General features: G+C 43.1%; 1 protein-coding gene, 1 long non-coding RNA gene and 1 other non-coding gene across 10 annotated transcripts in view; 1 reads left to right on the top strand and 2 right to left on the bottom strand.

Moving 5' to 3' along the window:
* Positions 1–13,357, bottom strand: part of Filip1 (filamin A interacting protein 1) — a 195,264-nt gene that overhangs the window by 73,923 nt on the left and 107,984 nt on the right. The window contains exon 1 of one of the 8 annotated variants that reach the window (XM_017595474.3): positions 317–953. The exons of the other annotated variants lie outside the window; for them this stretch is intronic. The gene's annotated coding sequence lies outside the window, so the exon portion shown is untranslated. Of the gene's footprint in view, positions 1–316; positions 954–13,357 lie in introns of those variants that run through there. 8 annotated transcript variants of the gene reach the window in all.
* LOC134480210 (uncharacterized) lies at positions 5,191–10,958 on the top strand. The gene is made up of 2 exons (XR_010054440.1): positions 5,191–6,058; positions 10,619–10,958. It is a non-coding gene; the product is annotated as an uncharacterized LOC134480210 (long non-coding RNA).
* Positions 12,755–12,887, bottom strand: LOC120094506 (small nucleolar RNA SNORA17). The gene has a single exon (XR_005488810.1). It is a non-coding gene; the product is annotated as a small nucleolar RNA SNORA17 (small nucleolar RNA).

A 13,357-nucleotide genomic window follows, 5' to 3' on the forward strand; every position in this document is an offset into this window, starting at 1 on the left:
AACAAAGCCTAGCTCTAGACAGCTAACATGAAACTAACATATTTCGCAGGGAAGGACAGAGTTGGGTTTAGCAATAACCCATAGTTCCGCTGCACCCTAGCAGGGACAAAACCCTTTTGGGGAACGTTAATGTGATTCTCTTAACTCCACTGTACACGAGAAAGACTAAAGTTTTGAAAGAGTTTCTCTGAGCTGTGTGCTCTTGTTCCATGAGGCAGTTGTGTGCGGGTGACAGTCGTTGTGGGAGGGAGTTTGATGGGAACGCGAAGCAAAGGGAAGCCTGAAGGAGAGGCCGGATATCGCTTCCCAGACTGACCTCATCCGCAGCTGAAGCCTTCGCATCTGCGGCGGTTTCCTCACACTACATCACTTGATGGGCCCCGCTGCTCTCGCCAAAACTTTTGAGCTTTGTCATCTTTTTAGTATCTTTCCTAAGAACAGCACACTCAGATCAGGACACAGCTTCTGAGTCTGACAGCCCAGCTTCCCAAGTCTTCCCTTTCTGCTGCCCCGAGGAGGCCCCTCGCCAAGCCATGGCTGCTGGGAGGCAGCGCCACAGAAAGTTTTCTCATAGCACACTTTGAAGTGGATAAAATATGCACTCGTGGACATTCGTCTGTTATTTCCTGTGCTCGCAGCTTTGTTCTTCTTTATTGCCAAAGAATTCTACGGGTGATGTCACTTTTCTCCGAAGAGAACAGACCATCAGAGCTCTTTACTGACATAATTAATTATCTGGAACTTCATTCTGGGCCAGAAAATTCTCAAGGCACGGCCCCTGAAGAATTAACTCTGCTGTGCTCCCCATCCTCCGACTTTTAAAGAGACAGGGTATCGTGTCTTTTTCCTTCTCAGACACTGATAATGGTATTTTTGTTTGGTGATCTCCAGTCACAGCGAGTGAACTGGGGCGCCATTCTATGATTTCATAAGGAAGACCATCCGTTCAATGGGCAACAAACTCCAAAGGTCAATGCAGATCAAGGACACAAAGCACAGCTTTTAAGGGCTTAGTCTCAAGTGCTACAGGAATGCATCTCAATTACTGAATAGATTCTGGGGGGGGGGGGGGATCTCATGAATCCCCAGCCAGAAGAATGAGATCCAGAGCAAAGCTAAAGAAGTTAATCATCCATAAGGTGGAAAGGTTGGTTTATCAGCCAGGAAAGCAAAAAGCGTTAGCAGTTTAAACCTTACACAAGATAAATTTGATGATGTGTTATGAGAGTTGCCACATGTTTTTATATAGATCTAAATTAACACATGGGCCATTCACAAGAAGGCGGTTTCTCTTTGCCCTGCTATTGAGTTTTGAGATTATGTAAATAAGCTTCCACTTGTCTCTGCAACCCGGGCTCTATGGGAAGCAGACGGCACTGTAGACAGCCAGAAAGTAGGTGAGCAGGTTTTGATGGAATCCCAGAGATGTGGTCCAGTTCTAGCCCTCTTCATAGGTAAAAGATAGCAGTCTCATCTTTCTCAACATGGATGAAAATAATGATTTCAAAGTTATATGTAACTCAAAAGGGTTGGCTTAGACCATAGCTTTCAGAACTGCATTAAAATATTCTCCCCCACCAAAAGAAATTAGCATCAATTCATTTGACTTGTACTTTAGACATTTAGATGTGTGACTAACCTTTTTAAAGTTTTAAAATTATGATGTATAGCATGGCACTAAAATCAACAATTTAAATGTGCTTAAAGAAAAAACGAGGGCAGGAGAAATGGCTCAGCAGTTAAGAGCACTGACTGCTCTTCCAGAGGTCCTGAGTTCAATTCCCAGCAACCACACAGTGGCTCACAACCATCTGTAATGAGATCTGGTGCCCTCTTCTGGTGTGTCTGAAGGCAGCTACAGTGTACTTATATAAATAAAAATTAATAAAATAATTAAAAAAAAGAAAAATGAAAGATAAATAAATACATCCTCCAAATCCACTCGGAAGGGAAAACTCTACTAACAACTTGGGGTGGATGATTCCAGAAACTGTTTGTCTCCATTGATACACAATTAGAGCAGCACATTTCCCCACCACCACTTCCTAATGTTAAATGCTAAGAAGTGTGCACAGGATTTTACAAATGTGATCTCACTGAAGCCACGTAACAGTCACATCAGATAAAAGCCACTATGGTCATCACTATGTAGATGATGGGTCTGAAACTGGAACAGAAAAGGTTGGTAACTTGCCCAAAGTCATATAACTGATAAATGGTGACTGCAGGATACAAATCTAGACTATCTAACTTTAGAGCAGGAATTCTTAACACCAAACCCTATGGATTCTCTATATACATGTGGCTGTTAGACCCTCTCAAACATCTATCTATCCATCTACCTATCCATCTATCCATCTATCCATCCGTCTGTCCATTTACCCATCCATCCATCCATCCATGCATCCATCATCCATCCCTCCATCCATCCGTCTGTCCATCCGTCTGTCCGTCCGTCCATTTATCCATTCACCCATCCATCCATCCATCCATCCATCCATCCACGTATCTATCTATCTATCTATCTATCTATCTATCTATCTATCTATCTATCTATCTATCTATCTACAGTACTAGTTATTGGATTTATGGTCTCCAGCAAGTACACTACCACCAAACTATTGTCCAAACTGCACATGTGCGTGTATGCGTGTGCCATGCACAAGAGTCCAATCCTCTGGACCTGGAGTTGTAGGTGGTTTGAGCTACCTCACATGAATGTTAGTAACAAAACTCTGACCCTCTGAAGAGCAGCAAGCTCTTCATAGGCATCTCTTCAGCCCCTCATTTCATTTCTTTATTTAACAATAAGTGGAGGAGCCAAGAAGGCTGAGATTCCATGAACACCAATAGTCATTTTGCCGTACTGATTTTTTTAACCCTCTATTTTTACATACCTCTTTATCAAATGGGTTTCTTTTCCGTTTTATCAATCTATTTTCTTACCTAAACCCATGAACCAAAATTTAGAGCAAAATCTACTACAATTTTTTCCTAATAGAAGAATCAGATATGTGGCTAAGTTCATCTTGAGTTCCTCATAGTAGGTGTGCTTGAAACAAAGATCTTCACTGCAATTTGGGTGTAGCATTGAAACCTTTTTCTACATTTCTGTGATTTGTCCCAAAATGTATAATGTACATTTTTGTTAAATCAATATTTTATGCATTTGAATGCTTATTGACTACACCAGAAAAACACTGCATACAGGTTAATGGCAATGTATGAAAATAAAGTCAACACCATCAGAAATTAGCTGGCATTTCACTAAAATGTCACAGTGTGTTCAAATACATTATTTGCCCATTAGCAATGGAACACAGTCAACGGGCTCAGTGCCTCAGACATTTTAATTCGTCATTTGTACTTTAATTTTCAGGTGAGTGCACATTTAAAATATTATTTATAGCATGCTTTCTCCCTGTGTGTACTTCCAAAAGTCAACCAAGAGCTGGCTGGTAGCTTTGATGGTCCTCCTGAGGTTAGATGTTGGAGAACTTGATTATTTTTAACAAGCTTGTGAGCATCTATTTCCACTCATCCATCATCTAAACTAAGAGCAGTCAGATTAGGCATGTTAAATGCTATGGTTTCGTGTCTTGTACCTTACAGCATTTTTTCCATAATAAGTTAAATTTAAGCTGTATGGGACAGCATGACACTGACTCCGAGGTTGGAAAAACTGGTCACACTAGCTACTCTAATATTGCCAATGCATCTTATCTTTTCAAACATAAATGACCAAGAACCACTTGCCAAAATTTATATTAATAGCTAAGACATCCAGGGACAGAACTTTCTAGATTACGGATAGAACTGACAGAATGATCCAAAGTCCTCCTGGCTTATTTCAAGGTCCCTACTGTTTATCTGCACCCCCTGAGCCAAGCATTAGTGCCTCAGACAATTGATATGCACTGACTTGTGCTGAGACTTTGTGGTCAGGAGCCTTATCTGAGCTGTCATCATACCAGTTTGTCATCCATAAGTGAATGGTCAGATCAAAGCACGGTGACAATGACTAAATAGAAGAGGCAGGTGGATGAGGTCAGTCGGCCATCACTGCCAGATTTCATAGCACTGAACTCATCGTTTCGTGTTTAACAGTGGCCAGTCTGCTTGATAACGATATGAAAATATCCCCACATGCCTTTCACATTTCTCCATGATCTTAAAGGCTAACGAGTATGTAGTATGACTGCCCTCTTTCTGCCAACACCCTTAATACATACTTAATCCCAAGAGCCATTCTGGCAAAAGAAGCCCAAACGACATGGACTTTCTAGCCAAAGTGCTGTGCCAGGGGCATGATGTCACATTCGTAGGGATGAACTCTGAAGGTTCTTAGATGACTAGACCACAGAAAACCATTTGAAACCAGCTCTTCATCGGGTGTCTGGCATTGCTCTCCTCGCTGTATCTCCAAAGAATTCGCCAAAGCCTCCTACGAGCAAAAGAAATACGCGCATCCTCTGATGCGGCGGCTGCCAAAGAGAATAGGCTCTTGGTATTTGGGGATCTACTAATAAAACGGAAAACTCATTCTCACTTCCAAACCCAAATCAGCCCATGCTTCTCCCCGTCCTCTCATTTCTGCTCACATGTCTTTCCTACCATAAACTTTTCAACAGCGTGCTTTGAAACTCATGCTCAACTACAACCAAATTCTTATATATGTATCAACTCTTCTAAGAACATCCCATTCACTTGGTCTAAGGTAGTGCACACACACACACACACACACGCATGCACTCACGCACGCACACAGGCACACATGAGCCTGTGCATGCATATGAGGTCAGACCCTTGCTCTTGCACCCAGAAGTTATTAAACTGCTAAGCAGTTGTTAAACTGCCCCAGGGGAGCATACTAGTGTGCACACCACCTGCCTGGTAGTTCAGAAGGGGGTGGGTTCTCTCTACTCTCCTTGCTCTGATGGGCTTGAATGTGATAAAGATTTAACTCCATGCTCCAGATCACTCTCTCATACCTGCCTATTTTCACTGATGTCATCAAATAAGACCAGGTAATTTCTTTCTGCCTTGTTGCATCCATCCCCGCTTGGTTATTCAGTCTCCTTCCTTGATGCTGTAGCCTCTGGATCACTGTCAAGTTTCTGGTCGAGTCCATAATTCCCTTTCATAATCATTCTGATACTCTCACCACCAAAATTATTAGGGTCAGAGCCTGTGCTCCAGCTGCTCGGACAAGCCAAGCTCCATCAAGTATTCCTAATAAAGCAATTAAAAGAGCCAAATTCATGGCAAAAGGCAGGAAAGGGAGGTTTATTCAATGTGACCACTTAGAAAAGGACAAAAGAATTCAGTCGCATTCCTCCCCTCAGCTCCATCTGCAGAATTCTGGCATGAGGTTTAGATTCTATAAGTAGAGGGCCAGAGTAACACATAGCTAACACGTATGGTCAGTGTGTGGCCCTGCCTATCACTCTCCCATCATTGTTTAGGTTCTAATCTCTTCTGCAAGGTAGTCTGACAGGTAATAAATCTCTTTCTTGCTCCAGACTTGGCCTTTTCCTTCTCCAACAAATGAAATTCCAAGGAAATTATGATTTCTTTGGATTCACTGTCCAAAACAAGAGACACAGTGTCATTTAGAACCCTCATTTTCATAGTTCCTGAACACTCTGTTCTAATGATCTGTCTTTAAGCTATGGCAGCCAGCAACTTCTAGGTCATAATTTAGCTCTCTGGTATTATAAAAACCGTAACCAACTATAACTCCAACTATTTACCATTAGTTGTCTCTAGAACCTGAAATCTAACAGGCTTTGGTGGTGGTGATGGCAGAGCCTATAAGCCAATGGCTTTCTGATCCTTTCACTGTCTTTCATGTTCCCTTTCCCAAGGGAGCTGTTGTTGGTCTGTTGCTATGCATTGTAATTCTAAATTCTGGCCCCAAGATCTGGTTGCTCCTAACAAGGAATCTTCAGGGTCAAGGATATCCTCACCTACAACAAATGATGCTATTTAACCTTGCTCCTTATAAAACTATTGACTCACTAAAGATGCCTACAGCCTATAGCCAGGCAGAAGAGAGGTAGGTGGGGCTTCTGTTGGGGTCTGAGGAGAGACCTCAAAGGCTAGAACAAAGAGGTTAGGATAAGACACCATGGGATGGGTGAATCATGAAAACATGGCCATGAGGGTTGGCCAGTTGGAGTAAGAGTGGCCCAGGCAGAACATGGCAAGTTATAACTCAGGGTTCTTGACATGGACAATAGTTTAGAGGAGACACAATAGTTTAGAGGGTTGATATCTGCCTGGCTCTCATGCTTTAAGGCTTGTTATAAATATCGAAGTTTTGTGTCTTTTACTTAGGAACTGAATGATCAAAGGTGGGGTAGAAACCCCCAATTTATATTTACCCCAACAATGCTCATTTTCCTTTCCATCTTACCTCAGTTTCCACTGCTTCTTCATTTTCTGCACCTTTCTGCCACTTGACTGTGGTCTTGGGGTCAAACTACAGCCTTGTTTGACTCCCCCTAGTCCTCATCCCTAATTCTCAAATCTATATCTACAGCAAAAACCACTTCATACCAACTGATCCCATTTTACATTCATGATCCTCAGCCTTAACTGGCCAGTTGTTGGTACCAACAAATCATTACTGCCGTCCTCTCCCCATTCTCATGAATCCTTTATGGCCTAACATCTCCTTTACCAAATCATTCACAAATACTTCTCCTTACTTCCCAGCTTACCAAGAAAAGTAAAACAACTGGAGATAAACTTCTACACTCTCCTATCACCTCATATTCTACTGTATCTTAGAGCATAAAGCTCATGGCCCATGTGAAGAACTGAACCGTCAGGGCCAGCTTCTCACCTTGTCCACTGGAGCCTGTCCTCTCTCAGCTATTCAGTCCCTCACTAGTATCAGGGCCCATTCTGTGCTAGATCATTCTGGCTGGCTTATGTGTAAGCCAGCTTTCTTTTGCTGTGACAGAAGACTTGAGAGAGTTAGCATGAAGGAGGAGACATTTGTTTTGGCTTGGGGTTTCAGAAGCTCATTGTCTTGGCTCAATAGCTTTTAGGCCTCTAATGAGGTTGTATCCATTGGCAGAAGCATGTAGCAGCCAAGAAACGAAGGAGGATGGTCTAGGTCCCATTGTCCCCTTCAAGGGCTGTATCTCTCAGAAATCTATTTTCTTCAACTGGGCCCCACTTCTCAAATTTCCACTATTTCCCAGTAGCCTCACTGGCTGAGAGTAAAAACATTTCTGTATTCAAATGTATTTCATTGAAATAGAATCTACATCACTCCCTGACACGAGCCCTTCCTCCAACCCTCCTCATTATGCCTTCACTCTCAAGTTAAAAGCCTCTTTTTCTTTGATGATGATGATGATGATGATGGTTATTATTATTGTTGTTGTTGTTATTACATGTATGTATGTGCGTGTGTGTACACAGACACATAAATATAGCAGGTGTCTATAAATATAGTGAGTCTGCTTTTGTTGTTTGTGCGTATACATTTTTTTGGGGATGACTACTCTGCCAGTAAGGAGGTTCATCCATGGGAGGTGCTAACTCTCCTTTTCCAGCAGTCCTTGGTTGCCTGTAGTTCTTTGTCTAGAGATGGGACCATGTGAGAATTTCTCCCATCAACCTCATGTGCCCACTGATACTGCCAATGTTTTGGTCTTGTTTACACTGTCATTTCTAGGAGAGACTTTCACAGCAAACTTCACAGTATTCTAGCTCTTACAATCCTCTGGCCTCTCTTCTGTGATATTCTCATTCCTCAAGTCATCCATAGATGTAGGAGCTGTAATATAAATGTTTCCATTGGGGCTGCGCTCCCCATGATTCATTAATCTCTGCATGATGTCTAGTTGTGGTTTTCTGTGATGATCTCCATTTGCTGAGGCAGAGACTTCTTTGATAAAGCCTACATCTTTAACACATCCATCTTTGAACTACAAAAGCATACAAAGATGCAGCTATTTTTTCCCTGCAACAAGACCCTCTTGTGACTCTACTTTTCCCATAGACCTCACTTCATCTTTCTCCTTTCCTTTATGAGAAACTCACTCTAAGACTTGCCCCTCCCAAGGAGTGGTTATTGTTTGAACTTCTCATCAAGATTGTGCTCCAGTGGCTCCCTGAAGGTGAATTTGTGATGTTCTGTTGCTAACTGCAATGGTCTCTCCTTATCCTCCATTTTCTTGCTCCAACATCATACTTTTGATCCTTCTCTCTACGGCGAAAACCAGACTTTGGGTCCCTACACTAATTTCCTCCTGATGTCCTGAGCCACTCCTTCCCAGTCTCCTAACTCTATCTCATCTCATCTCTCCATCATCTTACGATAGGATTTTCTTCTTACCTCCTATCTGTATCTAGATATGGTTTTTTCATGATTTCCCCAGCTTCTCCTAGACCCACAAGCTTCCGCCACCAGTTCCCTGTGTGAGGATTTAACCCACGGAGATTGCTTTGTGCACGTCATAAGATGAACATATAATGTATGCAAACATCATCAATCTGGTGATCCAAACTCATGCAAACACAAGCATACATAGTAATAATAAACATTTTAGATAATGCCCCACAGACTGTGGACTTACAAGTGAAATCTCCTAATTGCTGATTCTGAGATGCAGGGGGAGGGGGATAACACAGGCTTCGCTATAATTAGTACACATTGTTTCATGCTTCCCTTCAGGCCTTTGATCAGGAAATGTTTAACATCAGAGCAAGCATTTCTAGATGTTAACAGCTGCTGTCTGAAAAGGATGATAGAAATCCTGAAGGCAAACATATGTGTTGTTGGTATGCAGGTCTGGTCTACAGACAGAATTACATGCGAGCTGGAAAGCCCAGATGACAAGTGTTCGTTTTGAAAAAAAAAAAGATTCTTTTGGATATTTTATATGTATATGCGCATGTATAGCATGTGTTTGCAGGTGCCCAAAGAGGCCAGCGGAGGATATGAATCCCCCCAACCCGTGGTGGCTGTGAGCCTCTGGATGTGGGTGCTGGGTCCTCTCTGTAAGAGCAGCAAACCCCCTTGACTTCTCTAGCCCCACATCAGCCCTCTTAACTCAGAATGTATGCCCTTCCTTTTTTATTATACAAGAATATCCTGTTGGAATTATTTCAATGATTCTCATCAGGGCCCTGCTTTTTCCTCTTAAACATTCACAAGTTGGATAAAAATATTTCCTGCTGCCAGTCACAGCATGAGTCACTTTAGATTGTTAACAGCTTCAAGGCAGGTCCGTTCCTGGTTGACATGAACACATGTGAAGTTCAATATTGATCTTAGATGGACCTGTTGGACCTGCAAAGACAAAAGTATGATAGTGTGTGCACTAGTCTTCTCTCTCCCACCATAGCACCCTGAGAGGTCTCTTGTAGATCAACAGGAGGAGAAACAGGAGCAAAAGCACTAAAGAATGCATGGTACTTTATCTACTCTCTTTATGCAGTGGTTTCAAGAAACAGAAGAGAATAAAAGACATTAAGAACTAGTGCAGACATCCATATATAATGATCAGGTTTTACACATAGGTTGTGTCAATGCAGTGGTACCATTATTTAAATTAACTATATACTCTATAGACATTCTGGCCTGCACTTTATTTGTTTGGGTTTTTTTGTTTGTTTGTTGCTTTTTATACTTTTTGATGGTGTATGAATCAAAGTCAGGGCCTTACACTTGCCACGTGGCTGGTCTACCACTGAGCTATACACCTAGTCTATACATTTTATTCTGTTTTTAAAGTCAACAAATTTCATTTAAAATTTTTTATTACAATTAAGAGACTACAGAATGTCCAGCCCTAAAGGCAGCATATACAGTGTAACACCCTCCCAAGACTCGGGGATCATGGTGAAAGGAGGGGCAAAAGGAGTATAAGTGTCAGAGACCTCAAGGGGCTGTTGTCTTCCAGACAGAGCAGAACAGCTGCACCTGTGAATTCACAATGGCGTGAGAGCATGTGTGTAAGCCCAAGATAGAGCAAATCCCAGCAGGAAGAGGGGAGTTAGGCATATGATCCCTCCCCCAGCTAGAATGCTATTGCCAATTATTAGCTTCTAGGAGAAGAGACAGTTTCCTCTAAGAGCGCATGCCTAGGTAAGTCTGTCACTCGCCAGTGCATGACCACACATCCAAGAATATCTGGGCAGCACAAGGTGATCTTGATACAAAGTTGAATAAGTAGAGAAGTGGGGTGAACCATGGAAGAATTGGGAACCCTGAGTATGATTAAGGCATATTGTATGAAACTCTCAAAGAACTAATAATTCTTTGAAAGAAAAAAATATGACATTTATTTTCTTGTGTGTGTTTGTGTATGTGTTGGGACTCAAGCTCAAGCTATCAGGTTTGGCAACAAAGCCCTCCTCCGAGCCATCTCCAAGCCTGACAAATTTCATTTTTAACACTAAGCATTTGCACATAGTAATCATATAAGTTAATAGATCTCACTGTGGTGTTTCTGAACATGCCCAACATGCTGTAACCACACCTGCCTTCTACCATGTCTTGCTCTCCTGATTCCTTAGTTAGAAACATTTTACACGATGAAATGATGCGAACTAGAAAAATGCACCCGACAGAAGCATATCTCTTACCTTTAAGGTTTTAAATCACCAACTACAAACCAGCACTGATGCACGGGTGAGCAAACTCCTTTTGCTGAGAAACAGGAAGATTAAAGAGCAAAATGCAGCTGAGGTACGGATAAAGATATCTACAGCTTCATTTCAAAATATGAATTAGAGGCCAAAAATGTCAGAGTTTGAAATCCAAAAAAAATTTTTTAAAATGTTTGATATGAAAAATTCTCCTGTTGCTAAAGAATGTATGCCTCTTCCCTTTATCTATGAAACAAGAGTCTTTTCCTAGTGCTTTCTTTCAACTCGGACTGCCAGCATGACGGTGATACGTTATTTCTTTGGCATACAACTTAGTGACTCGGTGTGATTTTTTTTTAAGTTTTATTTATTTATTTTATGTATGTGAGTACACTGAGGCTGTCTTCATGCACACCAGAAGAGGGTATCAAAACTCATTACAGATGGTTGTGAGCCACCATGTGGTTGCTGGGAATTGAACTCAGGACCTCTGGAAGAGTAGTCAGTGCTCTTAACTGCTGAACCATCTCTCCAGCCCCCTCGGTGTGATTTAAAATCATCAGCAGTCAGTGTTTAGTAAAAGGTAGAAACTTTTTTGAACTCTTTATTGATTCTTTGTGAATTTCACATCAAGCACCCCAATCCTACTCATCTCCCTCTCTCCTCATATCCATCCCCACCTCTCCTATCTCCCCACCAAAGGGGGTGGGGATATCTGGTTGTGAAAGCTATAATGTGTTACAGTGTGTCACAGTGTGTCCCACAGTATACCCTCTTGTCCATACTTCTCTGCTTGTAAATTGTTCATTGCAATGACTTGTTGGTTTGGTACAAGGCACTATTAATACTGGAACCTCACTGGGACTCTTGGATATCTTGTTGTTGCCCTGTGTCATGGGGATCCAACAGCCCCTTCATGTATTCCAGCAGTTCATTGAAGAGGGTAGATGTTGGGGTGGGCCAATTCAAAGCCCTGGATCTGGGCCTGAGAGGTATCTTGAGCTGGTCAGCCCACCAGCTCACCTGCACTCATGGCACCATACCACTGAAGGGAGTTCTCCTGCCTCCCCCTCCCCTGCCATGGCTAGCCCATCCAATACCACTTCCAGCAAGGGGCAGAGGGTTAGAACCAGCTCTACCACTCTCGTGACCTTAGGCCTGTCCTGTGCTGCCCAATCAAGGTGCAGGGCTGGAGCGTAGGGCCCTCTCTCCCAAGTGCTGCAGCTGGTGAGGGGCAGGGCCAGGTCTCATGAGCCCAGGGCCAAGTCTCCAGCCTGCCACAGGTGGTGAGGAGCAAGTAGGGAGAAGGGTATCTCTCCCTTGTCCTTTTCACTCCACAGGAAACAAGTGACAGGGCCAGCTCTCTCATGCTCACACACTTGGGGTCTGCTCACCAACTCCTGCAACCAGGGCCAGCTCTACTGTACTTCCCAGGTGATAGGCAAGGCTATTCTCCAACGTACCGCAGCTGGCTAGAGGCTGGGTCAGCTTTCCTGTACTCATGCCACCAGAGCCAGCTCTAACACAAAGTCATCAACACATCCCAGGGCGGCAGCTCAGACCAGGACTCTGCCTGACCTTGATGGTTCAGACACCTGTTACTACACGGCCATGGATCCAGAAGTGGACCGCCCTCCACCATGGCATCACAGAGCAGAACACCACCATGGTCCCAGGTGGCATCACTGGGTAGAGATGCTCCCTACTACCCTCAAGTCTCCAGTTCTGCCTCTCTTCCTTATGCCCACATCCTTCTGCTTCTCTTTCTCTTCCATTTCTCCATCACTTACTTGTTCCCCTTATTGGCATCTGGGCTCTCTGAGTGTCTGGATTGTCTGAAGAGTGGTCTCAGAAGTGCTATGCTCTGATTGTCCATTGTGGTATCAATCAGGGGTCATCTCAGGCATGGTCTTCCTCTCCAGCCCTGTGCTGCACCTTTCCAGGTTCCAGGTCATCTGTCTTGGGCTCACTTCTGCCTGGAGCCCCAAGGTCCCAGGTGGCATTCTTCTAGTCTCCAGCTCATTCCCACTGGGCCATGCAGACCCCAGATAGGGTCTCCAGCTTGCTCCAAGCCCTGGGAGCCAGGCAGGTCCCCCATGGTGGTGGACTAGTGTTCCCCTCAGGCTTGCTTTTATCAGGGAATAATAGACTACTAATTATTCAGATGTTCACATGTCAGAACACCAAGTGTAAACAAAGCATCTCTCCTCTCTGTCACCTACTGACACATATGTGACACAGCATTCACAGATATAACACCAGGACAGGACAGAGTAGAGTTTTTTAAAGATGATTTAAGAAAAGAGTGTGCTAGCCCCCCAGTCTTTAGGGAATGATTGTGGAGGAAGAGACTATGTGTTGGGAGCGATGTCCTTGAAGCCCTCCATTGTTGATGTTAGAATTAAATATGACTAGGTTCATGGAAAATCCCCAGCCAGATAAAGAAGACTAATACAAATCTGGTGGTCAAAATAATAATCATGTGATAAAGATACCCAATGTGATGACCTGTAACCTTTATGATAAAAACCAACATCCTGCTGACTAATAGATATGACAAACCTGTGACCTTTCTGACAACCTGTCAACATCAGCCTACTCCCTGACCACACGAATATTGTGTCCTTGGCCTGCGTAAATGTTTCTTACTTTCCCTCCTCCCTCTGTCATCCATGTTATGGTATACATTCAGCCTTGGGGAAAAATAAAATTATCACCTTGATCAGACTCTTGTCTTGGTGTC

Source organism: Rattus norvegicus, chromosome 8, assembly GCF_036323735.1.
Source record: "Rattus norvegicus strain BN/NHsdMcwi chromosome 8, GRCr8, whole genome shotgun sequence".
Classification (NCBI taxonomy): Eukaryota; Metazoa; Chordata; class Mammalia; order Rodentia; family Muridae; genus Rattus; species Rattus norvegicus.